General features: G+C 44.6%; 1 long non-coding RNA gene across 1 annotated transcript in view; it reads right to left on the bottom strand.

Moving 5' to 3' along the window:
- LOC134482707 (uncharacterized) overlaps positions 1-5,568 on the bottom strand; it is a 372,018-nt gene extending 366,450 nt beyond the window's left edge. Inside the window, exons 1-2 of the long non-coding RNA XR_010059159.1 lie at positions 4,972-5,568; positions 3,155-3,419 (exon numbers count right to left, since the gene is read on the bottom strand). This is a non-coding gene — a long non-coding RNA (uncharacterized LOC134482707). The remainder of the gene's footprint in view (positions 1-3,154; positions 3,420-4,971) is intronic.
- Positions 5,569-14,709: the final 9,141 nt, after the last annotated feature.

Genomic DNA, 14,709 nt, shown 5'->3' with positions numbered 1-14,709 from the left:
GGCTCAGTGTTCACAGAGACTCATGGCCCAGGGCAGTATTCACAGAGACTCATGGCCCAGGGCAGTGCTCACAGACTCATGGCCCGGCTCAGTGCTCACAGAGACTCAGGGCCCGGCTCAGTGTTCACAGAGACTCATGGCCCGGCTCAGTGCTCACAGACTCAGGGCCCGGCTCAGTGTTCAGCTACTGATCTCCCAGACTTTAAAGCCAGTTGAGCAAGTGCTTTCCATTTACTTGTAAGGTCTTGAAAGCCACCATTTATAGACAGCGCAGGTGAACAGTCAGACTTGCTTCCTATAGGAGTTTACTGGGACCACCCTGGGGGATTCTCATAAGCCAAGCAGATGCAGACCTAGCCATGCTAAACATCAAAAGTGTAAAACTCCAGGTGCTTTAAAGTTGGTAAGTAAACCTGGTAATAACTTCAATGACTTCAATACACAGGAAAATTTTACATCATCATTTCCAGCTATTACAGCTGGTGTGCAGGGAACCAAACAAATGATAACAAAAGTCTTGAATACAACTTTTTAGAAGAGATTTCCCTACCCTAATATTCATATTTTATATTCTATATTACCCCATTGACTATTATCATTTCTAGGCAACTACCTGATGGTAGATTGCATATGAGAAGAAGCCATACTTCGTCATTTCTATCCAAAACTTTCTAAAGGGAATGAACTCTATCTTCAGGTAAGACGTCACATGCAGACGGCACCACGGCCTTCTGAGGCACAGACGCAATAAACTAAGTGCACCTTCATTTTAGAAAGAACTGCTCTTCTCCTGAACACAGTTTCCACAAACCCCAATTTCTATTTAAATAAAGGCAGTTGAGAAAAAATTAATTTCCAGGTTGGTAACCCATGAAGCCATTGCTTTTACATTGTGGCTTATGAATGAATAAATACTTGTTTCTTTATGTAGCTTGGGCTGGCCTCAAACTCAAATTGATAGTGAAAGATGTCCATGAACTTCCAGTCCACCAGTTGAGTGTTGGGGTTACAGGTCTGACTCAACAAACAAGATTTACATAGCCCTAGGCAAGCACTGTATGAACTGAGTTACATCCTCAGTCACCCCAAATTTTAAAGCTATAGCCAAGACCTCCTCATCATTAACAACTTTCAGAGTAGACACCCATGCAGTGAGGTGGCTCACCCAATAAAGGCTCTCACTTATCACTACACCTCATGACTTGAGTTCAATCCCCAGACAGCTACAAGGTGAAAGGACTTGTAGCAAGATGTTCTCTGACTGCCACACACACATGCCTGCTCCAACACAGAATAAATCAACAGATAAGTGTAAGAACAAAACAGAATCTGAGTAAACTAATTCTGAAACTCATTGTCATCTTCCTGGGAAGGAAGAGCCACTTATCCAAGGGTGAGGCCAGGCCTCACAGCAGCAGGCTAGCTCATAATTATGCATAACTGATATTTGCTGAAGCAAATTAACCTGCAATTGATTGGCCAACGGAACTGGACAGAATATGTTTTCAGAGAAAGGCATGCTCGAGCTTGTGCACACTCACATCCAAATTAATTTTGATTATTTTAGTGAATAGTTCTGTTGGACCTGGTTTATATTTCGTAAGCCAGTTAAGAAAGTTTGAGGCTTCCAAACATCACTAACTCATTGAGTAAGTTAATAGTAATATCGATTATTAAGTTTATTAATGCTAAGCCCCCTGTTACATTTTTTCCAAACATATATGCTTTGGGAGTTCTGTTGTGATTTGCAGTGTTAGCAATTGAACCCAGGGTCTCATGATGCTAGGAAAGAATTCTATAACTGACGGACATCCCAGTCCCACATACATGCTTCTTATAACCGTATGGGACAGGTGTCAGGGTACCTACTTCACAAATGACAAAACTAAGTAAGATTCAAGGAAATCAAGCAACCTGGGCAAGAAAGAAGTCACGGAGAGCAATCGAGTGGGCTGGGACTCATTCCAACACTAAACTTTTGAGCCCACACCGGGTAGCCATTAAACCAAATTCCCATACAGTAACTTCAGAAGGGTAACGGTCTTCCTGAGAGCCACACCGTCCTCTCTGAGAAAAATACTCTAGCAGATGAACTTCCAGGGAAAGCCAGGCAACACAGACACCTCTGTCTAGCACACTTTGCTGAAAGTATATTCTGCGGCAATCAAGCACAGGAGTGAGACTCCAGGGCCTTCCCTCTCTTGTTTAACAACTGGAAAATTAACTGCAGAACAAACATATCTAAATTTCAGGAACAAAACGGAGCATCTTCGAGATGAAGGATTTCGGAAGTTCATTTAAACCTTTGTTTTATAGGTGATAAACAAAAGAAGTGTGGAAGGGTTTCAAAGTCTAGTTTTACACAAATCCCAAATTCATTCTATTTTACTCATAATGTGGTAAGTTTTTTCCCAATTAATTTTTTTTTTTTTTGACCAAACTGAGCTTTCAGGGCAAACCACTTCCACAAGGGCAGGAAACCCTGTAGGGAAACAACTTTTCATGTGGCTATTGAGATGACAACACGCTGAGCTGCATTCCCAGAGATGAACAGAAATTACCTGTAAGGTATTCAAAAGGGAATACAAAATCTTGGGAATCTGCCATGAAGGTTAAACACATCCGCAAGCCCTTTGGTTATGACATGGCCAAACCTTTCATTCTAAGAGAACTCGTTGCATTTTGTATTGACATCCTACCATTAGAAATATATTTATTTGGGGGTCACTTCTGGACTTTATTTACAAAATAAACTGCCAAAATGCAAATAATAACGACAAGAACATAAAGCACGCCTGTTCTGTTCAAAGAAAATGTCGGCTGTGGATACCAGCCACAGATAAAATAAGGTATGGACTGTTGAAGACATCGGGCCCATTACTGACATAAAATGTACATATATCTACATAAATCAACATTCATTACATGTGCAGATATTGACGGATATATAGTTTTAAAAAAAATCAATAAACTTCATCAACACTTCCAAGTCATCATTTCACTTGAGAAACTGTCTACAAAACAGTCCCCAAGAAGGAAACAGAAAGTTATAAATCACTTGGTCAGGCAACGGCTCAAAACAAGGAGACAGTCCTCCAGCGGCATTAAGTATCAGGCCCAAAAGGAAGTGCTTGTGGGTGTCTAAGAAACATACCTTCTATAAGTAGAGAATTCCTGGGCATCACACTCCAATAATCCACATAATGAGAGCCTTGTCAGAACCCGCAACACTTTATCTGAAGAAACTCTAAATGAAGAAGTTGATGGTATTTCATCCAGTGCTAACTTGCTGGGGTCCTGGCATCTCCATGCTACTGGCTGGTAGGTATATTTCCAATAAGAGTAATCCCAAGGCATTTCAGTAGGAAGTACTTCTGCTAAGTGCCTGATATGACACTTGGAGCTGCTGGCAACGACACCTATACAATCAGAATTTATCAAGGTTAGTTGCAGGGGCAGTCTACACACTCCTTTCCTTAGAGAATAACTGTCGTCTTAGTTCATTTCAGTCCTTGACATGAAGATTCAAAGCTCCACACAGCTCTGGCACCTTGCAGGATGCTACCTCTCAGAAGTTAATGCATTGTTTGGATGCTTCCTGGAGTCACCCGAAGTAGGATGAGTTCCATGTTTCACTTGTCTTGTTGAAAAGTGCTCAAGAGCTTGAAGCACCTCCAGCATTTTGGAACTCGGAAGAGGGTGGAGAAGGTGATAAATTACCTTGGTATTTGGACGGAGCCCACAAAACATACCTGAAGACCATGGGCCTGGTTTTGTGTTGCAGAATCAAGACAAAGTCATATTTAAAGTCATCCGACAGATAAAGCCAACCTCTGTCCTTTGGACAAACCTAACTTAGGTCTCGAAGTTATCTTTTTTTATGTACGCAAGTGGCTGGTAGAGATAAACAACTTTAAGAACGAAGTAGAAAAGCAGCAAAAGATATTTCATATAAAGTGATGATGTTGACTTACTGAGCAAGAACCCACGCAGAAGCTTTCTGTAAGTTAGGGGACTTGGGAAACAAAGTTAGGAAGCCGCCCTTCACTGCTAACTGGAGGGAACTGCGCTGCTTTCCCACAGAGCAGAGACGAAAAAGCCGCCGCTCTTTTGGGCGGGTGTGGCCGATAGAAACAAAAGGTTAAAACACAAAAGGCGGGGCGGAGGGCTAGGTCAGGGGATCTCCGCAGGCTCGTGGTCCCCTTTCTATTCAAACTGGCTGAAATAGGCCGAGGGTCGCCACCACCGAAGAGAGGATGGATGCCGACGAGGACAGCAATAGGTCATTCTGGGTGGGTCATTAAACTGAACCAAACCAGGGAGGTGAGAGAGCGGACTCTTAACTAATGGTCCAGGCCCCATCAGCTTCATCCGGCACAACTCTTGACAGTCTGGAACCTGTGGCTTCCTCAACTGGACCCCAACCCCCAAGAAAACTTCCCAAAGTACTATTAATTTGCTGGAACCCCCTTACCACCCAAGCCCTGTCTGCATTCTATTGTTGCAAGCTTCGTGTCCCCGGAGCGCTCTATAAGACAGTGAAGTTTGAAAATGAGTGAGGAAATGACCCCCGCCTCTGCATCTCTTCCTTTTTTGTGACCAAAGTCGGGGCTTATGTGCGGGTGAGCTTGATCTAGTTCCCATTCTTATTAGAACATTTTCCTCCAATCTACACACAACTGGGGACAAGCGAGGCAGAGTCTAGTTTGGATGCCCTTCTTCCCAGCCCCTCACCACCCCTAAAGAAGAAGCACATGAAATAAACGCGTTTAAAATAAACAAATAAAACAATCTGTGCCAGAGCCTTAAAGAACAAAAGAAAAGGAGAACCGGGAAAAGAGATACAGGAAGAAAAAAAAGATAAAAAAGAAAAACAGTCAAACTTGGCTGTTGGATCTATGACTTTGCCCTCGGAAGGGCTGGGAGCAGGGCGACCTGAGGGAAGCAGGATAAACAGGACAAGTCACTCACCTTCTCCCTCTACTTCGTCCCACTTTGAAGGAACATTGTTTCCATTGTTGCAGCCTGCGAAGCGCTGGGACACTTTTGCGCAGCCTGACAGCGGAGAAAGTCGCCTTGACAAAGTTGCGAGAAAGAGATACCCGGGCGTCCAGGGAGCGGGAGAAGGAGTTCATCAGAGTTCCCCCTTTTGTTCCAAGTCCCAGAGCAGACAAAGAGGCGGAGAGCCGCGGCAGGTTTCTCCCTCTCACCCCTTCCTCCTCTCTCCCTCCCCTCCCTCCCCGCCCCCTCCCTCTCCCCGCATCTCCCGCCCGACTCTGAGCCTTGGTGCGCAGCTCCGGCTGCTCTGTCCCCAAAGCACTAGCAACTCAGTCCCGACCCACTCTCCTTCCACCTCCCAGAAAACTTTTGCCCAGAAGATGCGGATCTCGGTCTCTTCACACACACCCTTTGAACACCCAGCCTTCAGTCCACGCTCTCACGCCCTGGGGAAATCTCCAAACTCATTGTTTCCGGGAGATGCACCTCTTTGTTTGCACTTTTCCTGCCAATCAGGGAGAGGAGCGGTCCACTTTGGCAGTGAGTTTCTGCCGTTTCTCAGCATCCCAAGAGACATACTGTGAAGGATCCTATCAACCCTTTAAGATAAGAGGTACAATCATATAGGTGGGGCTCACGGAAGCTTCTCCATCCATGACCTTCCACCCTATTCACCCTCCTCCACCCAACAGCCTGGAAGAATTCAAAGTAGATCTAAGAGATGGAAAAGTCTCTTCTCCCTCCCTTATCAGTGCCCACACATGACCCTGGGGGAAAACCTCAAATCTGCATGGCAGAGGCCACTAAGTGTCCCACAGGGACCTACACCTAGCCCTTGTGGGCTACCTGTTGCTGCTGGCAGTATGCCACTCATGGTGGGGAGGGAGGGTTGTCCCCCATGATGCTGAACAGAGACCACCGTCTTAAACCTCAGAAAACTTCCTCTCACCTCCAACTACATTAACAAGACTCTCAGGTTAACATGGCTCCTTCTCACCCCCATACCTATCGCTCCTCCCTGGTTCCCTTCCTTTCACAGCTATAGGATCTTCCTCCTTCACCTCTAACTCCCCATCCTCTACCCACCCCCCTCCCCAAAACTGGTGTGTTGCAGCCCTGAATCCCCTTCCCCATCTTCCTTGTCTCGGAGTCACTTTCCTCCAGCCTTCTGCAAATTGTCCATTTCCAGAACTGAGGTCCCCATCGTTACAACCGCGCCTCATTCTGCTCTCATCCCAACATGGTTGACTCACTAAGAAACTCAAAGCAGCGCCAATTTTCTTTCGAGATCTCACCAGAATGGAAGAAAAAAGCAAGAAGGTGGGAGAAAGTAGAGGGAGAAGCAGCCTTTTATAATAAGTCAGTCTTCAGGACAAAGGGAGTTTAAAACGACACCCAAACATTCTAAAGCAAATACCCAACCTCTTGAGGTCCGCACACCTTATATACTCTTTCCCCAAATCTAGACATAGAAGTCTCAGTGAGTTGTTAAATTCGAGGGTAAAGAGACGGGTTTGGGAGCTGTATTCCTGGCTAGGATAAAGGATACGAAGAGGGGGTAGGAAGGGAACTTGCTGGGTGTGGAATGCCATGAGTGTGGATCACAACAAGCACCCTTCCAGTGCTTGCCAAACCTCTTCCCTAGTGCAGAACAAAGACTCTGTGAGAGGGCTTCCGTCCTGATGTCCTGGGGTCTGCATTGGGCCCTGTGTTCCGCTGCCAGAGCGCACTCTGCTAGCTCTCTGAAACTTTGTAATCAACTTCCCCCAGAGTTAGGGCTCAGGGTTCACTGGCCAGAAGAAACCCGGACAATTGCATCCCGGGATCAAACACATGCCCTCTCCGAGATCGGTACTCCAACCTTGCTAGGTGCTGGATCCCACCCGCGTGCCGAGCTGCCCTCAGCGCAAAAGCCAGCAGAGCACACCCGGTCCATTCATTCCTTTAAAAGTAGTTTCTTAAATTTGGGGACCCTGCTGGGTCTGGAATGTCGAGGGAGGGAACGGAGTTCGGTAGAAGCAGCTACTGGGGAAAATGTAAAAAAGTAATAAAGTAACCGCAGGGAAGGGCAAGGGCGGTGGCTCAAGGGGCTCCTAGAGGGAGGCCCAGGGCGCACTAGTGGCGGGGCGCATGCCCAAGCGGGTCCCACCAAGATTCCGCATAAGCGATCACTCCTGAGATCCCCGCAGCACGTGGCCATCAACTAGGGGCCCGCTGGGACTTTCACCTGTGGGCAACACCTGCGCGACATCCTGGAGTTGTCCCTTGCCCCCTGGATATTCAAAAGCCTCTTTTTAGGATAGGAATAGCGAAACGCATCACTACCACAAGGAGGAAACGCCCCCATCCACTCCTGTCTGGCACGTTCTCCTCTTTGTTTAATTAGGATGATCTCCAGAATTTTCTTTATAGGAGAAATGTACCCTCCCGCTGATAAGCAGTTCCCTTCCCCTCACATATCTGTGTTAAAAGTCATGAAAAGCCAATGGCGATGACTCCATACAGCTGCTTCTGGAAAATACTCCAATTTGAAGGTCGAGTCACCCTATGTGGTTTCTAATTCCTAAATAGTATCCGATTCTCCAGTTATCCTTAAAGTGTATCACTACCAGTCCTCGCTGGTGGCACAGCCCCATAATCCTAAGTTTTTGGATGCTGAGGATATAAGAGAACTGAATTCAAGGCTAGCTTGGGCTACAAAGGGAGCTCCCCTAAAGCAGGGGGCTACATGATGAGCTCCTGTGTTTAAATTAAATAAGTAATAATACTTTTTTTTAAGATCAAAAAAGATTCATTGAAAACATCTCTTACCCAGTCAGCTCATGAAGAATCTCAGAAGTCCTCCATCTCCTGGACTCCTGGGCTGGTCTGTGTCAGGTTGTTCACTGCTATGTTTTAAAAAGAAGCTGTTGGAGCCGGATATAGATCTCTCCTGAGAGACACAGCCAGAATACAGCAAATACATAGGCGAATGCCAGCAGCAAACCACTGAACTGAGAACGGGACCCCCGTTGAAGGAATCAGAGAAAGGACTGGAAGAGCTTGAAGGGGCTCGAGACCCCTTATGAACAACAATGCCAAGCAACCAGAGCTTCCAGGGACTAAGCCACTACCTAAAGACTATACATGGACTGACCCTGGACTCTGACCCCATAGGTAGCAATGAATATCCTAGTAAGAGCACCAGTGGAAGGGGAAGCCCTTTGTCCTGCCATGACTGAACCCCCAGTGAATGGTATTGTTTGGGGAGGGCGGTAATGGGGGGAGGATGGGAGGGTAACACCCATATAGAAGGGGGGGGTTAGGGGGATGTTGGCCCAGAAACCGAAATGTAAATAAGAAATACTCAAGTTAATAAAGATGGGGAGAGAAGCTTTGCTCTCAGTGAGGGTGCTATTGCTGCCATGGAACGTCATTCTCGGTGTTATCGTCATTGTTGTTCTTGTCATCATCAAGACAGGGTCTTCTTACATATCTCCGGATTGCCTATGAAATCCTCTATGTAGGCCAGGCTGACTTTGTAATCACAGAGCTGGAATTAAAGGAGTATACTCTTGTGGCAAGCTTGATCTAAGGCTTCCGACAAGAACACTTGGCTACAGGACTCTCCCTTTTGACTCCGGTCGTCATTGCCTTCTTCCAGCTCTAAGACCACTGTGGTTGGTACAGAGGAACAAGGTAAGGGAGACAAGCCACAGGAGACAGGTAGCAAAGCCCTTCAGAGTAGACCTTACCCAGAAGATGCTAGACACACTTGAGCTCCCTCACTGGGAGGAGGGACTGTGCTAAACCAGAATAGGCTCCTTGCTGTCCCCAATGTTAAGCCTTAGTTACCCACAGCAGTCGTCTCTCACAGCCAACCCTGTGTTAGCTAGCTGCCTCACATTCTCCTCCTTCTCTTTTCCTTCCTTCCTTCCTTCCTCCCTTCCTTCCTTCCTTCCTTCCCTCTTCTCCACCCTGCTTATTTTCTTGCTCTCTTCTCTCCTGGTCCTTCTACAGTCACATCCCAAATAGACTATGGTAGCTGCTGCTAAGTCCTACCCTCACAGTCACTTTCCTAGGGAATTCAACATAAGAAACCTTTTGCATATAATTCTTCTAGAGGGGAGAACACATTCTGTTTGGAGACAGAAGATAGCACATCACATTTTCCCTAGAAGTTAATTCACTTCAGTAATAATAAATGTTTAGGGACTGTACTTAATTAGCTATGCAGTAGTTTAAGATCAGTTATATCGTGCTCACTGAGACAGAAGTAGGAATAAATAGAACCATATATTACCTATGAGAGCTGTATACACAGGTTCATAATGGTCATATCGAATTCCTTCCTCTAATGACAACAGCCGGCAAGGCAATCGGAAATACTAACTAGAAAGCTCTCTTTTGAAAAATGAATTCAAGGGGCGGGGAAATGGCTCAGTGGTTAAGAGCACTGGCTGCTCTTCCAAAGGACCTAGGTTCAATTCCCAGCACCCACATGAAGGCTCACAATTGTCTGTAACTTCAGTTCCGGGGGTTACAACACTCTCATATGTATGTATATATGACACTAATACACATAAAATAAGTCAATAATAAATTTTTCTTTAAAATTACCTTGTTCATAAAAGAAGAAAAGTAAAGAAAATTGAATTCAAAGTAACAAAAAGGCAGAGGCAGAATGATCAAGCAAATGCCTATCATGTACAAGGTCCTGGGTTCAATCCCCAATGACACATTACAAAGGAGGGGGGAACAGAAGGAAGAAGAAAGTGAGGCAGAGAAGGAAGAAAAGGAGAAGGAAAAGAAACGAGGAGGACTAAGTTGTGGAAGATAAGGAAGGGGAGGTGATGAGGAAGAAGAGGAGGAGAGGAGGGAGGAAGAAGTTTTTGGTGGAGATTCAGACTATGGAGAAAGAGCTAAGTGGCAGTTACAACTGTATGACTGAGAGCTATAACCTCTCAGCAAAGTTCTCCGTGCAGGAGCAGCTGTTTCCACAGCTTAAGAGATAATAAACAGGTTTCATTTTCATCCTAGCCACCATAATGAGCAGGTCATCAAATGATCACATAATTTTAAGATTCTAAGGCCATCCTTAGCTCTGGCATTTTCTCTAACCTACACTAGATCCTTTCGACTCCTGCTTTCCTGAAGTTCTCACTCGACACAGAACAGTACTGCACACCTCCTTTGAGTGAAGTGAGTTTATGGGACTTGTTTGTGTTTGGGGTACGTGTACGTGGGGGAGAGATGTGGAGGGGTAGGTATGGGTGTGTGCACGCACATGTGTGAAAGCATGCCCCATCATGGTGCTCGTGTGAATAAGAGAGAACAACGAGGAGATGGTTTTTACCTTCCACTATGTTTTGAGGCAGAGTCTCTCCTGTTTCTGCCTAAGTTCATCTTTAAAAATGTACACAAAGCTCAAATAAAATTTTGAACTATTTTCTAGCTGGACATCAGATTCAATAATACATGTTGGGCTGGGTGAAGTCTTTCACTTTTATGTGAGTGTGTTGGGGGAGCATATGTGCACCACGGTGTGCATATGGAGGTCAGAGGAGAATCTGTAGGAGCCAGTTCTCTGCTTCTACCATGTGGGATGCTGGACTCTGACACAGGCTCTCAGGCTTCCAACCAAACATCTTCACACACTGAACAAGCTCAACCATTATCTCTATTTCATTTTATTCCTATGATGTTTCACCTGTATGTATGTCTGGATGCCCTGAGCATGCCTAGTACCCAGAGAGCAGAAGACAGGACCCGTTGAGAGCCAGCATTTGGGTGCTGGAAATCAAACTCTGGTCCTTTGGAAGAGCAGCCAGTGCTCCTAACTGCTCATATCTCCAGACCCTGAATTATTTTCTTTATGAATTGATAGTGTTGTTCAAGAAAGAAAGAAGAGGGAGGGAGAGAGGGGGAGGGAGAGAAGGAGAGGGAGACAAAGAAAGAGAGGGAAAAAAAAAGACCAATTATTAAAATGGAGGCAGGACCTTGCAAGTTATGATATACCTCATTTTTACAACAGCCCAAAGAAAGCAAGAATCAGGTGTTCTCAGTCTTTATCACCTACTTACAGGCTTGGGGACCTTCTAAGCAACACTGTGGGCTCAGTACATCTTTATCTTAGTAGGTCTTGTTTTTGTTTAGCTAGGACAGTGGTTCTCAATCTTCTGCTGCAACCCTTTAATACAATTCCTCATGTTGTGGTGATGATCCTAACCATAAAATTATTGTTCTTGCTACTTCATAACTATAATTGTGCTATTGTTATGAATCATAATGTAAATGTCTGATACGACACCCTTGTGAATGGGTCATTTGTCCCCGAAAGGAGTTGTGACTCACAGATTGAGAACCACTGAGTTAGGGTCTCATGTAAACCACACTAGTCTCTGACTCCTTATGTCTCCAAGACTGGCCTTGAACCCCTGACCTTCTGGAGTCCACCTGGAGGAGATTTTAGGCATGGACACCCACGCCTTACTTTATATTTACTTTGATTTCTTTTGGTGTTGGTGGTAGTGTTTTATTTTGTTTTGTTGTAGATTTCTTCAGAAAAGTCACTGGTTTTATTTCCCTAATAAACTAAGAAGTCATTACCTACTTCATGGGGTTATTATGGACATTAAATGAGATACTAAATTAAAGTGCTTAATCTAGAAGCTGCCCATAATGATAGCAACTTTTCAGCTTCAAATGCTTCACCGTGGCTGACCAATTTCCCCCAGAACCACAGCTAAGCAGCCTGTCTATTATAGAATTGTTCCCATTTCCTTAATTCCAAATGGCTATCTTATTGCAGAAATACTTTTAAAATATTTGGAAGGGGGGTTTGAGGCAGGGATTTCTCTGTCACAGCTCATATCCCCAGCTGTCACAGAACTTACCTTGTACACCAGGCTAGCCTTGAACTCAGAGATACCTCTGCTTCCAGAATCCTGGGATAAAGGCATGAGCAACCAATGCCTGGCTTAAAATTCTATATAAAATCATATATATATATATAAAATTATATATATTTTTCCCTTCCCCAAATGATATCTGAAAACTCAAAGTCATCTTTTGTTTCAAAGACCTACAGATTGCTAGTTTCCATTTACCTCTGTGTGGTTCCCGTCTCCATTAGGATTATTTTCTTAGTTTAGGGCAAAAGGCAAGCTCATAGCATAAGGCCCTGTCTTTCCTCTCTGTCTTCCTTCCCCATCTGTTCTGAATGCCTGTGCTCACAGACCATGCTCCGCTGGAGGTAGCCATGCCTTGTCAGGCTGGCATGCTATTCTAGCTGAAGATAATTATCTCACCTCTCTCCCCACCCCCGCCTCCACCCCCACCCCTCTTTCCAACTCGCACCTGGGTCCTCCTAAAGCAGCAGTTCTCAACCTGTAGGTTGTGACCCATTTGGGAGTCCCATATTAGACAGCCTGCACATCAGGTGACACTGACATTACAACAGCAGCCAACTGACAGTTATGAAGAGGCAGCAAAAATAATCTCATGGCTGGGGTCACCATAATGCAAGGAACTGTATTAAAGGGTTGCAGTATTAGGGTGCGAACCACTGTCCTAAAGCCACCATTGTGGGAAGGTTTGGAGAGGTTTAAAGGAATTGGTTTACCCATTAGCACTCAGTCTCTTCCTTAACCACTCCAGATCAAATCTCAATCTTTTCTGAAAGTAGAGGTTTTGAAAATAAGAACAAAATACCAATATCTGGTATTTCTATATTGATTCTGTATTTTATCCTTTTATTAAAATTAGGTATTCATTCTCGGAGCCTTTTGTTGCTGTTAAAAGTTCTTTGGGATTTTATGTATAGAAGAGCAGAACATCTGCAAAGAAACAACTCTGCCTGTTCCTCCCCTCTCTGAAGCTTCAACTGTCTATTTATTCACAGTCACACTGGCTGAGATGTCCTACACTGTGTCCAGTGCAAGTGCTGACACTGGACATTGATGTCTTCTTCTGTATCTTAGAGGAAAGGTCGGTAGAGGTAGAGCCTGGCTTCCGGCTTGTCATACATGACCCCTAAGTGATTATTTCTACTGTACCTTATTCTCAGAGGAATTTTATCATGAAAGGGGTCCAGGAGTCTCCCCACAAACCTTAGGAACACCAATCTCAGTCAGACAGGGATGTTTTGAATGCACACCTAAAGTCTGATCAATCAGGGTAACAGTTCCGGCTCAAGAGCTTGAAACTGTGGGCCGGACATTTCTCAGGGCCAACTTATAAAGGCAAAAACCATAATGAGCTTATATACAAGTGCTAGAAATGCTGCCTGGTGGTCAGCCCTGACTCAAGCCATTTCAGACCTAAAAGTTCATATTGGCGATTAAGTTGATGGGTCCTGTGTGAAGCTTATGGTTGTGGAATTTCTTAAGATTAGCAAATCTTATAACATACAGAACATAACAGGGTATATGGTCAGCATATATATATATATATATATATATATATATATATATATATAATAAAATCTTCTGAATCTGGACCTGGTGTCATTGCTGTGAGTCAGTCTCAGCCGTCCAGAGGCTGAAGCAGGAGCACTGTCACCGTGAGTTTGAGGAGACCGGCCTGAGTCACAGAGTAAGGAAGATCTTATTTCCAAAGACAAACAAAACAAAACAAAACAAAACAAAACAAAACAAAACAAAACAAAACACCTAAAACTAAAAAGGAGAGGGTTAGGTTAAATGCTCATTCTGCTCTTGCAGTGGACTCTGCCACACACCCAGCACCGACATCAGGCAGCTGACAACCATCTATAGTCCATTCCCAGAGGATCTGATGCCCTCTTTGCTCGCAGGGTGCACTTAAGCTCACACAGACTCTTACTCACATATGGAAATAGCAAACAGGCCTAGACAATTTTTAGAAAAAGTTACTCTCTTGTCCCTCCAGAACCCTGGCTCTGCTCCTCCCTCCCTCCAGCCAAGGTCAAGTTCCACCACCTTTCTGATCTTCTGTTGTGATTTATAATCAGCTGTGTGGTAGGATCGTCAGCAGTACTGTCATCAAAATGGAAAGCACTTAGCATGTCGGCCTGACAAGAAATAAAAACAGCTGACGGCTACTGACTGTCAATTATTTCCAGCAGATGAAAAAGAGGTGAAAGTAAGCAAAATAGGACTACTTCAACTCTCAGTCACAGAGACTGGAGTTCTAGAAAGGACTGTCCTTACGGATGATGGGAATGGAAGACACACATTATCCAAACTTGTTAAAGGAACTAGTTCAGTGGTAAAATGAAGCGTAGTGCAATTGGTAGACTACTTACCTACCTGTGTTGAAGCCCTTGGTTTAGTCTCCAGCATCACATAAACTAGGCATGCTGTCAGATGTCTGTCATCCCAGCACTTGGAAGGTAAAAACAGAAGGAGCCGCAGTTCACGGTCACCACTGACTACATAGCTGTATATTTAAAGATGCCCCGAACTCTCATAAGATCATAAGAACCTCTATGAAAGAAAGAAAGAAAGGAAGAAAGAAAGGAAGAAAGAAAGGAAGGAAGGAAGGAAGGAAGGAAGGAAGGAAGGAAGAAAGAAAGAAAGAAAGAAAGAAAGAAAGAAAGAAAGAAAGAGGAGTACATTTCTTTTATTAAAACACAGCAGGGGTTGGGGATTTAGCTCAGTGGTAGAGCGCTTGCCTAGCAAGCACAAGGCCCTGGGTTCCGTCCCCAGCTCCAAAAAAAAAAAAAAAAAAAAACACAAGCAACAGAAGACT

The sequence above is a fragment of the Rattus norvegicus genome, chromosome 17 (genome assembly GCF_036323735.1).
Source record: "Rattus norvegicus strain BN/NHsdMcwi chromosome 17, GRCr8, whole genome shotgun sequence".
Classification (NCBI taxonomy): Eukaryota; Metazoa; Chordata; class Mammalia; order Rodentia; family Muridae; genus Rattus; species Rattus norvegicus.
Note: the sequence above shows the minus strand (reverse complement) of the source record. Positions and strands in the feature narration are given on the sequence as shown.